At 40.1% G+C, this 13,670-nt stretch overlaps 1 protein-coding gene across 1 annotated transcript in view; it reads right to left on the reverse strand.

Annotated features, from left to right (window-relative positions):
* LOC138367567 (angiopoietin-1 receptor-like) overlaps positions 1-9,867 on the reverse strand; it is a 59,246-nt gene extending 49,379 nt beyond the window's left edge. Inside the window, exon 1 of the mRNA XM_069329267.1 lies at positions 9,729-9,867. The gene's annotated coding sequence lies outside the window, so the exon portion shown is untranslated. The remainder of the gene's footprint in view (positions 1-9,728) is intronic.
* Positions 9,868-13,670: the final 3,803 nt, after the last annotated feature.

A 13,670-nucleotide genomic window follows, 5' to 3' on the forward strand; every position in this document is an offset into this window, starting at 1 on the left:
ATATATATGTATATATATATATATATATATATATATATATATATATGTATATATATATATATATATATATATATATATATATATATATATATATGTATATATATATATATATATATATATATGTATATGTATATATATATATATATATATATATATATATATATATATATATATATATATATATATATATATATATATATGTATATATATATTAGTATATTTTGGTAGCAGTCTTTCCTGTAGACATATTTTATTAAAAATGACCGAAAAAGTAAGATTAATAATTCTAACACGAATTTTCTCAATCTTTCGTACATTATGCTTCACTGTTGGAGGTAAATCAAAAATCACTTCTCCAAAAAAATAAAAATGAATTTTGGAGAAGTGATTTTTGATTTACCTCCAACAGTGAAGCATAATGTACGAAAGATTGAGAAAATTCGTGTTAGAATTATTAATCTTACTTTTTCGGTCATTTTTAATAAAGTATATATATATATATATATATATGTATATATATATATATATATATGTATATATATATATATATATATATATATATATATATATGTATATATATATATATATATATATATATATATATATATATATATGTATATATATATGTATATATATATGTATATATATATATATATATATATATGTATATATATATATATATATATATATATATATATATGTATATATATATATATATGTATATATATATATATATATATATATATATATATATATATATATATATATATATACGTATGTATATATATATGTATGTATATATGTACATATGTATGCATATATCAGGTACATATATATATAAACATATATATATCATATATATATATATATGTATATATATATCAGGAGTGATTTTACAGATCGAGTGATGGGTATAAATAGGCAGGAGAGAATGGTGAAGTGAGGTGAGGTACAATACGTGGACAACGCAGACGGCCCTTGGCCCATCAGATGCAGCCAATTGGCCTATCTGATGTAGCCCAATGTAATGTACAATTGTACATTACTCTTGTTCTTTGTACACATATTCTACTGAATAACAATTATTATTATAATTTATTATAACATTGATGTATTACACGGCACAAAATAATCCCAACGTGTTGCAATTGGAGTCACTCGTTTCGGAAATAATACTGGACATTTAACAAAACTAAATTCAGTTGCTACCAAAAAGTCTCTTAAAAAAATAAATTACGGTGAAAAATACAAGACGACCCCTACCTGACGCAGATTATAAGAGAGATCCCTACTTGATGTACACTACAAGAGAGACTATTCCTGTTGTAGACTACAAGAGACCATTCCTAATGTAGAATACAAGAGACCATTCCTGAAGTAGTCTACAAGAGAGACCATTCCTAATGTAGACTACAAGAGACCATTCCTAATGTAGACTACAAGAGACCATTCCTGAAGTAGTCCACAAGAGAGACCATTCCTAATGTAGACTACAAGAGACCATTCCTAATGTAGAATACAAGAGGCCATTCCTTAAGTAGTCTACAAGAGAGACCATTCCTGAAGTAGTCTACAAGAGACCACTCCTAATGTAGACTACAAGAGACCATTCCTAATGTAGACTACAAGAGAGACCATTCCAGATGTAGACTACAATAGAGCTCCTATCTCACGTAGACTACCAAAGATATACTACCTGATGTAGACCATACGAGATCCAACCTGATGTAGGCAAGAGAGGTCCTACCCGATGTGCACTCCCTTGTGGATACCTTATGGAGGTTCCGTGGATCACCGACCCCGAGGCCTGCCCTCCCACCAGGCCTTCCGGTTTGTCGTCTGGTCAACCAAGGAGGCCAACCTGAACTACATCCTACCTGTGGTAGACTACGATACATCCTACATGATGTAGACAAGAGGAGATCCTATCTGAATGTAGACTACAAGATACCGCTTACCTGAATGTAGACTACAAGTGAAAGCCCTACCTGATGTAAATTGCAAGAGACCCTACCTAATGTAGATTGCAAGAGACTATACCAGATGTGGGCAGAGATCCTACTTGATGTAAACTAGAGATCTTACCTAATGAAGACTACAAGACAGACCCTACCTGATGTAGACTACAAGATAGACCCTACCTGATGTAGACTACAAGATAGACCCCTACCTGATGTAGACTACAAGATAGACCCTACCTGATGTAGACTACAAGATAGACCCTACCTGATGTAGACAACAAGACAGACCCTACCTGATGTAGACTACAAGACAGAACCCTACCTGATGTAGACTACAAGATAGACCCTGCCTGATGTAGTCTACAAGACAGACACTACCTGATGTAGACTACAAGACAGACCCTACCTGATGTAGACTACAAGACAGACCCTACCTGATGTAGACTACAAGAAAGACCCTACCTGATGTAGACTACAAGACAGACCCTACCTGATGTAGACTACAAGATAGACCCTACCTGATGTAGACTACAAGATAGACCCTACCTGATGTAGACTACAAGACAGACCCTACCTGATGTAGACTACAAGATAGACCCTACCTGATGTAGACTACAAGACAGACCCTACCTGATGTAGACTACAAGATAGACCCTACCTGATGTAGACTACAAGATAGACCCTACCTGATGTAGACTACAAGACGGACCCTACCTGATGTAGACTACAAGACGGACCCTACCTGATGTAGACTACAAGACAGACCCTACCTGATGTAGACTACAAGACGGACCCTACCTGATGTAGACTACAAGACGGACCCTACCTGATGTAGACTACAAGATAGACCCTACCTGATGTAGACTACAAGACGGACCCTACCTGATGTAGACTACAAGATAGACCCTACCTGATGTAGACTACAAGATAGACCCTACCTGATGTAGACTACAAGACGGACCCTACCTGATGTAGACTACAAGACAGACCCTACCTGATGTAGACTACAAGACGGACCCTACCTGATGTAGACTACAAGACGGACCCTACCTGATGTAGACTACAAGATAGACCCTACCTGATGTAGACTACAAGACAGACCCTACCTGATGTAGACTACAAGAGAGACCCTACCTGATGTAGACTACAAGACAGACCCTACCTGATGTAGACTACAAGACAGACCCTACCTGATGTAGACTACAAGACGGACCCTACCTGATGTAGACTACAAGACGGACCCTACCTGATGTAGACTACAAGATAGACCCTACCTGATGTAGACTACAAGACAGACCCTACCTGATGTAGACTACAAGACGGACCCTACCTGATGTAGACTACAAGACGGACCCTACCTGATGTAGACTACAAGATAGACCCTACCTGATGTAGACTACAAGACAGACCCTACCTGATGTAGACTACAAGACAGACCCTACCTGATGTAGACTACAAGACGGACCCTACCTGATGTAGACTACAAGATAGACCCTACCTGATGTAGACTACAAGACAGACCCTACCTGATGTAGACTACAAGACAGACCCTACCTGATGTAGACTACAAGACGGACCCTACCTGATGTAGACTACAAGACGGACCCTACCTGATGTAGACTACAAGACAGACCCTACCTGATGTAGACTACAAGACGGACCCTACATGATGTAGACTACAAGACGGACCCTACCTGATGTAGACTACAAGACGGACCCTACCTGATGTAGACTACAAGACAGACCCTACCTGATGTAGACTACAAGACGGACCCTACCTGATGTAGACTACAAGACGGACCCTACCTGATGTAGACTACAAGATAGACCCTACCTGATGTAGACTACAAGACAGACCCTACCTGATGTAGACTACAAGAGAGACCCTACCTGATGTAGACTACAAGACAGACCCTACCTGATGTAGACTACAAGACAGACCCTACCTGATGTAGACTACAAGACGGACCCTACCTGATGTAGACTACAAGATAGACCCTACCTGATGTAGACTACAAGACGGACCCTACCTGATGTAGACTACAAGACAGACCCTACCTGATGTAGACTACAAGATAGACCCTACCTGATGTAGACTACAAGACAGACCCTACCTGATGTAGACTACAAGACAGACCCTACCTGATGTAGACTACAAGACGGACCCTACCTGATGTAGACTACAAGACAGACCCTACCTGATGTAGACTACAAGACAGACCCTACCTGATGTAGACTACAAGACGGACCCTACCTGATGTAGACTACAAGACAGACCCTACCTGATGTAGACTACAAGACAGACCCTACCTGATGTAGACTACAAGACAGACCCTACCTGATGTAGACTACAAGACGGACCCTACCTGATGTAGACTACAAGATAGACCCTACCTGATGTAGACTACAAGACAGACCCTACCTGATGTAGACTACAAGACAGACCCTACCTGATGTAGACTACAAGACGGACCCTACCTGATGTAGACTACAAGATAGACCCTACCTGATGTAGACTACAAGACAGACCCTACCTGATGTAGACTACAAGACAGACCCTACCTGATGTAGACTACAAGACGGACCCTACCTGATGTAGACTACAAGACGGACCCTACCTGATGTAGACTACAAGACAGACCCTACCTGATGTAGACTACAAGACGGACCCTACATGATGTAGACTACAAGACGGACCCTACCTGATGTAGACTACAAGACTGACCCTACCTGATGTAGACTACAAGACAGACCCTACCTGATGTAGACTACAAGACGGACCCTACCTGATGTAGACTACAAGACGGACCCTACCTGATGTAGACTACAAGACAGACCCTACCTGATGTAGACTACAAGACGGACCCTACCTGATGTAGACTACAAGACGGACCCTACCTGATGTAGACTACAAGATAGACCCTACCTGATGTAGACTACAAGACAGACCCTACCTGATGTAGACTACAAGAGAGACCCTACCTGATGTAGACTACAAGACAGACCCTACCTGATGTAGACTACAAGACAGACCCTACCTGATGTAGACTACAAGACGGACCCTACCTGATGTAGACTACAAGATAGACCCTACCTGATGTAGACTACAAGACGGACCCTACCTGATGTAGACTACAAGACAGACCCTACCTGATGTAGACTACAAGATAGACCCTACCTGATGTAGACTACAAGACAGACCCTACCTGATGTAGACTACAAGACAGACCCTACCTGATGTAGACTACAAGACGGACCCTACCTGATGTAGACTACAAGACAGACCCTACCTGATGTAGACTACAAGACAGACCCTACCTGATGTAGACTACAAGACGGACCCTACCTGATGTAGACTACAAGACAGACCCTACCTGATGTAGACTACAAGACAGACCCTACCTGATGTAGACTACAAGACAGACCCTACCTGATGTAGACTACAAGACAGACCCTACCTGATGTAGACTACAAGATAGACCCTACCTGATGTAGACTACAAGACAGACCCTATCTGGTGTCATTTATCCTCCCGGAGTAATTTTATGCATAACCAGACGCTAGAGATTTAAATGGACTTGAGGAGAGAATTTGTTAAAGGATAACATATATTATTACCTACCACCTTTGGGTTGTAGGTAGACAGACTGGGGACTATACCTTGGAAGGAATGTTCTACTCTAATTGTTGGATTTATTAAAGGCGAAAATTTTGGTAAAGCACACGGCATCATGACACAGCAGTGACCAGTGTTCACTCCTCCAACCCATGGAACTGTAGCTCTCGACACCAAGGTGTACAGGTAAGTGTGCAATTATCAAAATAAAGCACCATGCCAGAATGACTATACAGAACTGGCTGTGGTGTTATATATTACAGTATAAGTGAAATGTGTTCCTCTTGTTGTAATGTTCATCTGTGATACATAAGTCATAATGTACAAAGTATTCAAGAGTTCCTAGAAGTCATTCATGATGCCAATACAGAGCAAAAAGATGGTAGATGTCAAAGGAATCAGTTTCACCATAGACTTGATTAAAGGACATTCGGCATACGTGATGGTGTGCCAAAGAAAACTGAATTTTCGATCATCCTGAAAAATCAAGATATTCCACTCGAAGATGATTGACAGTAAGTGAAGCAATGCTGTCCTGACAGTAAGGTGCAGGTCTCTGCTCCATTAAGTGACCTTAATCTTGTGTGACCAACACGTGACATGGCCAGACGTTAAATATTTTATATTTCTGTCATAGAAAAAAGGACACGGGAACAGATCACGTTTGCTGGTAAACACTATTACTAGTAGTAGTTAACCATCTATCTTTCTAACGGTTGTGGATCACATTTTGAATGATGATAGAAATCTGAATACGGAATTAGCTTCTGAGGAATGAACATGCCTACTTTGGTAAAGGCAACACCAATATGGATGTGGTAGGCAGCTAAACTCAACTGCTAAAGATGAGATACAATCAATGTAGACGAGGAGTCCCAATAACGTGGCTGAAATATGTTGACCAAACCACACACTAGAAGGTAAAGGGACAACGACGTTTCGGTCCGTCCTGGACCACTCTCAAGTCAATTGTGGTGAGGGAAGTTGTTGTTGTTGTTGTTATAGATTCAGCTACTCGAAACAAGTTCCAAGTAGCACGGGCTATGGTGAGCCCGTAACTTACCTGGCACAGGAGCGGGGCAAGTAGCACGGGCTATGGTGAGCCCGTAACTTACCTGGCACAGGAGCGGGGCAAGTAGCACGGGCTATGGTGAGCCCGTAACTTACCTGGCACAGGAGCGGGGCAAGTAGCACGGGCTATGGTGAGCCCGTAACTTACCTGGCACAGGAGCGGGGCAAGTAGCACGGGCTATGGTGAGCCCGTAACTTACCTGGCACAGGAGCGGGGCAAGTAGCACGGGCTATGGTGAGCCCGTAACTTACCTGGCACAGGAGCGGGGCAAGTAGCACGGGCTATGGTGAGCCCGTAACTTACCTGGCACAGGAGCGGGGCAAGTAGGACGGGCTATGGTGAGCCCGTAGTGGACTTACCTGGCACAGGAGCGGTGCTGTGATGAGGGAAGGAGGTGAAGGCAATAAATAGGCAAGAGAGAGAGGTGAGGAGAAGAAAATCTTAGAGGAAGGAAAAGCAAGGCAAAAGGTACGAAAGGTAAGGTGTAATAAAGGTGATAGCAATAGGAATAAGAATAAAAGAACATAAGAACAAAGGTAACTGCAGAAGGCCTATTGGCCCATATGAGGCAGCTCCTATTCACACCCAACCAATAAGGAGATAGTAATAGGAATAAGAAGGAGATAGTAATAGGAATAAGAAGGAGATAGTAATAGGAATAAGCAAGGGATCGAAAGAGAAAACAATGGAAAGAAAAACAAACAGGAAAGAGAAAGAAAGATAAATGGAAGGGTAAGCTTATGTTAAGTCACATTTGTTAGAAAGTTTAGCATTTGAGTATATACTGTGAAAGGTAGGAGTCAACAGCAACAAAGCCAGGACTCAAGTTCATGTTGGATACGTTTTGTATTAGAGCCGATTCAACAAGAAGGCGTCTGTGTAGAGGCAGGAAAGATTGTTTTGGAGGAAGACCAATCAACAGGATGATTAGAATCCCTAACATGACAAAAGAGAGCATTGTTTGTGTCTGCAGACTTAACACTTCTTTTATGTTCTTTAATTTAAGTTTGTCATTAAGGTGCAGGTCCTGGACCTTGAGAATGGTCCAGGACGGACCGAACCGTCGTCGTCCCTTCATCTTCTAGTGTGTGGTTTGGTCAACATACAGCCAATGTTGAATTTACATCACCACCGGATGAGAAGGGTTGAAAGACTCCAGAGTTATGTAAGCGCATTTAGTCAACTACAATAACAAACCAATTGGAAATATGTCGCCAAATGTGACTACATTTGTAGTCACTACCAGTAGTGACTACATTCGCGAAGGACTAAAGCTGTAAGTGTTAGTAAAGCGGCATCATGGTATCAATCTCTACCAGTCTTGTATTTGAAGAGTGCTACTTATTTCTCTGCCAGGATGACAAGAGGGTTCCACCGAGTGGTTCTAGGGGAATGCCGACTACCAGAGAGCATGCAGGGAGTTCCTGCTGAATGGTCCCGAGGGAACTGCATGCCACCAGGAAAAATTCTATTCCACTGATTGCTCCAACAGTATCTACGACCACCGTGAGGCAAGGAGCTCCTCAGAGTGGTCACATGAGGTTGTCCACGACCAGGAGCGAAGGGATTTTGTTGAGCGGTCCATCGAGGCAAAATGTTCCTCAGATTTGTCCCATGGGGACAGCCAACCACCAAGAGACAAGTGTGCTGCGGTGTTATATATTACAGTATAAGTGAAATGTGTTCCTCTTGTTGTAATGTTTATCTGTGATACATAAGTCAATAAACAGATAAAACAATTCTTTTAGTATAAAAAAAAAAGTTGAGTGTGGCAAGATTACTCCATGTTAAGCAAGACGGACAGGATTTCCTAAATGTCAACCCTGATTAATGGGGCAGAGTAGGCAGGATATACGCGACCAGGCGCATAAATATGGTAAAAAGATTATAAGGAAACATTGAACAATGAAGGTAATGCGAAATACAAATGCACTAATGCAAAAGAACAACATATTAGAGTAGAGTAGTGGAGTACAATTTCATCCAGATCAAGCACAAAAATGCAACTGAAAAACACTCCCGATAAGCAACATCTACATTATTAGAAATTAGTTCAACAATGTAGATAATGGTAAATATGAATGCATAAATGATTTGGGAGTATTGATTAGCATAAACACCAGGACACCAGTGTATGACTGTAAGCATAGGGCAATAAGATACTTGACTTGTCATCTAGAAAAGTTAGTTTACATCTAGAAAAATTAGTATAGAAATATTTATGTTATCCAACAACGCTACCATGAGCTAGTTTGGTAACCATAGCCTACTGCAGGACATAAATTCTAATGAAAATGTGAAAGAATTTGAAAAACGAAGTTAATTCCAAGCATCAGCATTGCAATTTGATACATTTTTATTTACCTAGCTTAAATATAAGCAACATATTGCAGCAGCGTGAACAAAACACAAGAACATTGCATCACTAACGCCAATACTTCATAAAGCTGACTAACAACAGCTGGACTGGACATATGCACGAGTGGAAATAACGTTGTCAACAAAACCCGCATCACACAGCTGCCTTGGATGTCAAAAATGTGGTTCTATACACTTTTGAACTTTTTTATGGCTCACCTAACAAATCTAACCTAACCTAATCCAAGTTAATAGGCCTACAACTGAAGCCTATAATTACAAGGAAAATCTAATTAATATTTAAGTTATGAGTAACTTACAAGAAAAATCTAATTAATATTAAAGTTATGAGTAACCTGAAGCTCAAGGATGTCACAAATCAAAAGGCTAACACACCTCCCAGCCGGTCCTCATAAACAATAGGCCAATACTCGCACCTCCAGCGAGATTATAAAATTAATCACCGGAAAACCAACAAATTCTACATAAACCTTAGTGTGAGACACTAGACAACACTCCCACTGAACACTGAAGAGTTAATCGACATTGAACTATTTAATTTGTAAAATACATAAAACTTTGGTGATTTATTAATATATATTTATAACAGGTACTCTGCGATATGACTTTAACAACCCCTCGACCATGTATTTTACTCACACGGTGAAACAATGGGGAGAGAGGCGGCCGTTACCATCACGGATTAAGAGTTTTTACTGACCATAGGAGTGTAGTGAAGGTCGACTACGGTAGGTGGAAGTTGGGTGGCGGTAGAGCTGTAAATCTAGTGATGGTGAACACTCTTCAGACCTTGCCAAAAACACACTACAGGCGTCTCTTGATATCTTGACTCTGCTCTCCGACACAGGAAACACCCACAGATGCCATCTCTCCAGATGATATTTGACTGTATCTTATAACAATAAAGTTAATTAATGTTCACATCAAAATATAATTAATGATAATCTTTTAGGAGATAAGTTATTTGTTTTTAATGTTTGCAAACTCTTCGCATTTAACAGAAGATGTGTTGGTGGTACATGGTTGGTGGTACGAGGCTATTACAAGAGGATGAGGGTTTTGGCTGTTATCTCTTTAACCTTCAAGGCGATAAGAATTAGCTGGATTTGCTACGTTCTATTGGCTTATTCATTAAAGTTTAAACAAAAAGTATTTGAGTTTAATTCATAATCAATAAGAATTTTTTTTAGAAACAATACTTTGAGAGAGCAGTTATATTTTCGACTAATTTACACTCAACTCCTAAAGAAATAACAGCAATATTATGGTATCTAAAGCTAGTCATATTATAAGATTATTAATGATGGTACCAGAGTCAGTTTTATGCGATATTGCACTGAGGCTGCATTCTATAAAAGAGCTGACATACATTTACTCATTAGTAACCATAAATTTTAGAATAACTATTAGTAGTAAAACTTTATATCAATCGATTAAATTTGATCCGGTATAAAATAAATAAAACCCCTGACGGTATAAAATAAATAAAACCCCCGAACTTGTGAAGGGAAGCTACTTGTTGGAAAATTGGAATCATACAGTCCGCTATTGTAAGAAATAAATTAAGAAAAAGTATAAATCATTTAATAAATAAATTAAAAATAGTAACTAAAATAAATAATAAAATCTTACTAGTCAGTTTCCCCACAATATTGGCGGCGCCAGGCTGTCGGCCCTTAGAATTTCTAAAGTCACACCTTTTGAGTGCTAATTGTCACAGGTAAAGTAGAGGTCATGTCATATTATGTGACCTCGCTCTCTGCTAAGCTGATAATTGCAGACGAGAGGTTGTGTTCGTTCCATCAAACAAGCCGTTGTTTAAGTGTTGTAGGAAGAGAGCCAGAGGCTATCTCCTGGTAGGCGGAGTTTAGCTCCAGGTTCCTTCTTAAGTACCGGAGGAATTGTACATTTGGGAAGAATAGGCAGAGAGAGAGAGAAACCTTGCTACACCAGCCCAGACTAGGCTTGTCTCAGGCCGATGGGGGACTTTGAATGTTAGCCACCGTCCTCTCTACCATCTTATACTTTGAGACTTTGGCGAGTTGAATGAGAAGGTTGATATGTATTTGGCGTTTTCCAAAGTTATATGTTGTGTGATTTTTAGAGGCTGTCAGTCAGACGTGGTTGTTCTCAAATTATTGTGTGTTGACTCAAATTCTGAAGTAATGTTGATACTTGAGAGTCAAGAGGAAAGAAATTATGATATCCATTAGATTGTGAATACGAGTGAATATATAATTATGAATGTCTACTTGATTTTTTACAAAAATTAGTTGTCTTTAATTCTGATCCCTAGATCTTGTGTTCTGGTCTATGATATAGTGAAAGGTAGAATGGAGAGCACTCTGAAGTTTATTGGCTAAGATTATGACTTAAAAGATTCTTGAATATATGATATAAATTCTTACGGTTGTTACTTAAAAACATCAGATAATATTGTGGTATAGACAAGTGCCATTCTTTGTCTTATAAAAAACTCTTGAATGGATGGTGGCAGCCATTACTCCCTTCTTTCCTCTTCCTCCTTCATTCCTTCCCTGCACCTTTCCATTCTTTATTCTAGTACAGTACTTTCTTTCTACTTCTACCTCCTCTATCTACCTCTCATGCAATTTACTTACTCTAACCCATTTTCTCGCATTGTAAACTTCCTCTATTTCTGTAATTTCCGATACGTTACATAAAATAAATTCGGTCAAACGTTTCCGTAGTTTTTAAGCATACTCCCGCCGTTTACCCACTCTCATGGATTACTGGAAAACGATGACCGTGAATTCACTCGGGTTACAGTATTATGTTTTCCAAGAGCGAGGGGGAGGGGGATAGGAGGAGGGTGGAAGAGTTTAGAAGTGTGGGAGGGGTAAGGGGAGATATAGGGAGGGAGAGAGCGCCAGGGGAAGGGATAGCAAGACCTGGGCGCCGCCGGGTACCCCATCCAGTTATCAATATAATAACCACTATGGTTTACGGTAAGCAAAGTTAATTCATTATTATTAATGAGCCTATATGTTACTACACAAATCAAGATAACTCTGGTAATGAGCGGAAGCCAATATGGTGTAGTAAGAGGCCAGACCATGTTACAGTGACGCCACACACCTGGGAGACAGCAACTATCTCCACGTTCCTCAAATTAGAAATCAGCCCAAGCTTCGTCTTGAGGCAAAGCTCAGCACCGTAAGCCATATTGATACTCTCTCCACAGAGCATTCTCTCTCTCAAATCATATACACTGATAGTTCCCTACACTGCACCACGGGTGCAGCTGGAAGTGCAGTTGTCCTGACAATGGGCGATGGCCTATACTTTGAGTGGGGAGTCCGTATAAACAACTGGGCCTCTACCCTTCAGACCGAACTATTTGCCTTGCTCTTTGCACTGAAATGTGTACAAATCTCCAAACTTGATACATTACTTGTAAGTGACTTCTTATCATCTTTAATTGTTCTAAACTCTTTAAGACATAACTGTAACATGCGCGTCCGAAGCTAGACACAAATACAACAAAATTATTAAAGATGGTAACAGAGCCCATTTCATCTGGTCTCCAACTCATGTTGGCCTCCGAATGCATGATAAGAGCTGATAAGTTAGCCAAAGAGTCTGCCTTTAAAGGAGATATTGAGTGTAACCTTGGATTGTCAATGAGCAATCTGTGAGCAGCAGTACACCGAGAACTTCAACAAGGTCATGTAGATCTGAGACTAAGTGAAATCGACACCAGTAATTCCATCTATCATCATACTATCATGCAAGAGGAGCCACACATCTATGGTTCATCCAATAAAATCAGCAGACTTCTAGATGTTACTACTGCTCGGCTTAGACTCGGTTACAAGTATCTCTGGGAATTCTCATTATCTGCTGATGTAGATCTGACCAAATGTAAACTGTGTCAACAAAATTATTCACACACCCACCGTCACTATGTGATGGAGTGCAAAAAGATACGTGAATTCAGAGACAATTCTATAACCAATGTTCCAACGATGTGTAAATATTTCTTTTAAATTGATCTGCTACCAGAAATTTTAGCCAAATATCCCCAGTTTGCTAACTGTATGTAGTAACTAAGTGATTGTAACCTATCCACCGCTGCCCACTGGATGGGGGGGCGGTGTGCAGGACAAACATATCAATTGTGATACTAGGCTCTCCACACATGTCAGTTGCTTAATTTAGAAACTGTACTTGTGATAGATCTCGAACCCATTGTTGATGTGACGACTTATACTGAATTTTGTAACTAGTTCACCAAGATTATAACTTACTTAGCTAAATGAATTGTGGGATTCAGTCCCTGAGCCCATTATGTGCCTATGTAAGTAAGAATTATCAAAAGGCACCAAACCGGGAAGGCTATGTACATGTGCCTATGTAACCCTTTACACTACCGCCCACAAGATGGGTATGGGGTGAATAATAAATGAATTAAACTGAACTGAACTTCAACCCATGTTACAGTGACGCCACACGCCTGGGAGACGGCAACTATCTCTACGTTACTTCAACTCAAGTTAAATCATCACTCACACTAATTACTAATAGTCTTACGTCTGGAAAACATTACTTAAGCCACTGTTAAAGAATTTTCTGTGATCCCGGGAAGACCCATTCTTGAACGACAGAAAACGGACACGCC

Source organism: Procambarus clarkii, chromosome 22 (assembly GCF_040958095.1).
Source record: "Procambarus clarkii isolate CNS0578487 chromosome 22, FALCON_Pclarkii_2.0, whole genome shotgun sequence".
Classification (NCBI taxonomy): Eukaryota; Metazoa; Arthropoda; class Malacostraca; order Decapoda; family Cambaridae; genus Procambarus; species Procambarus clarkii.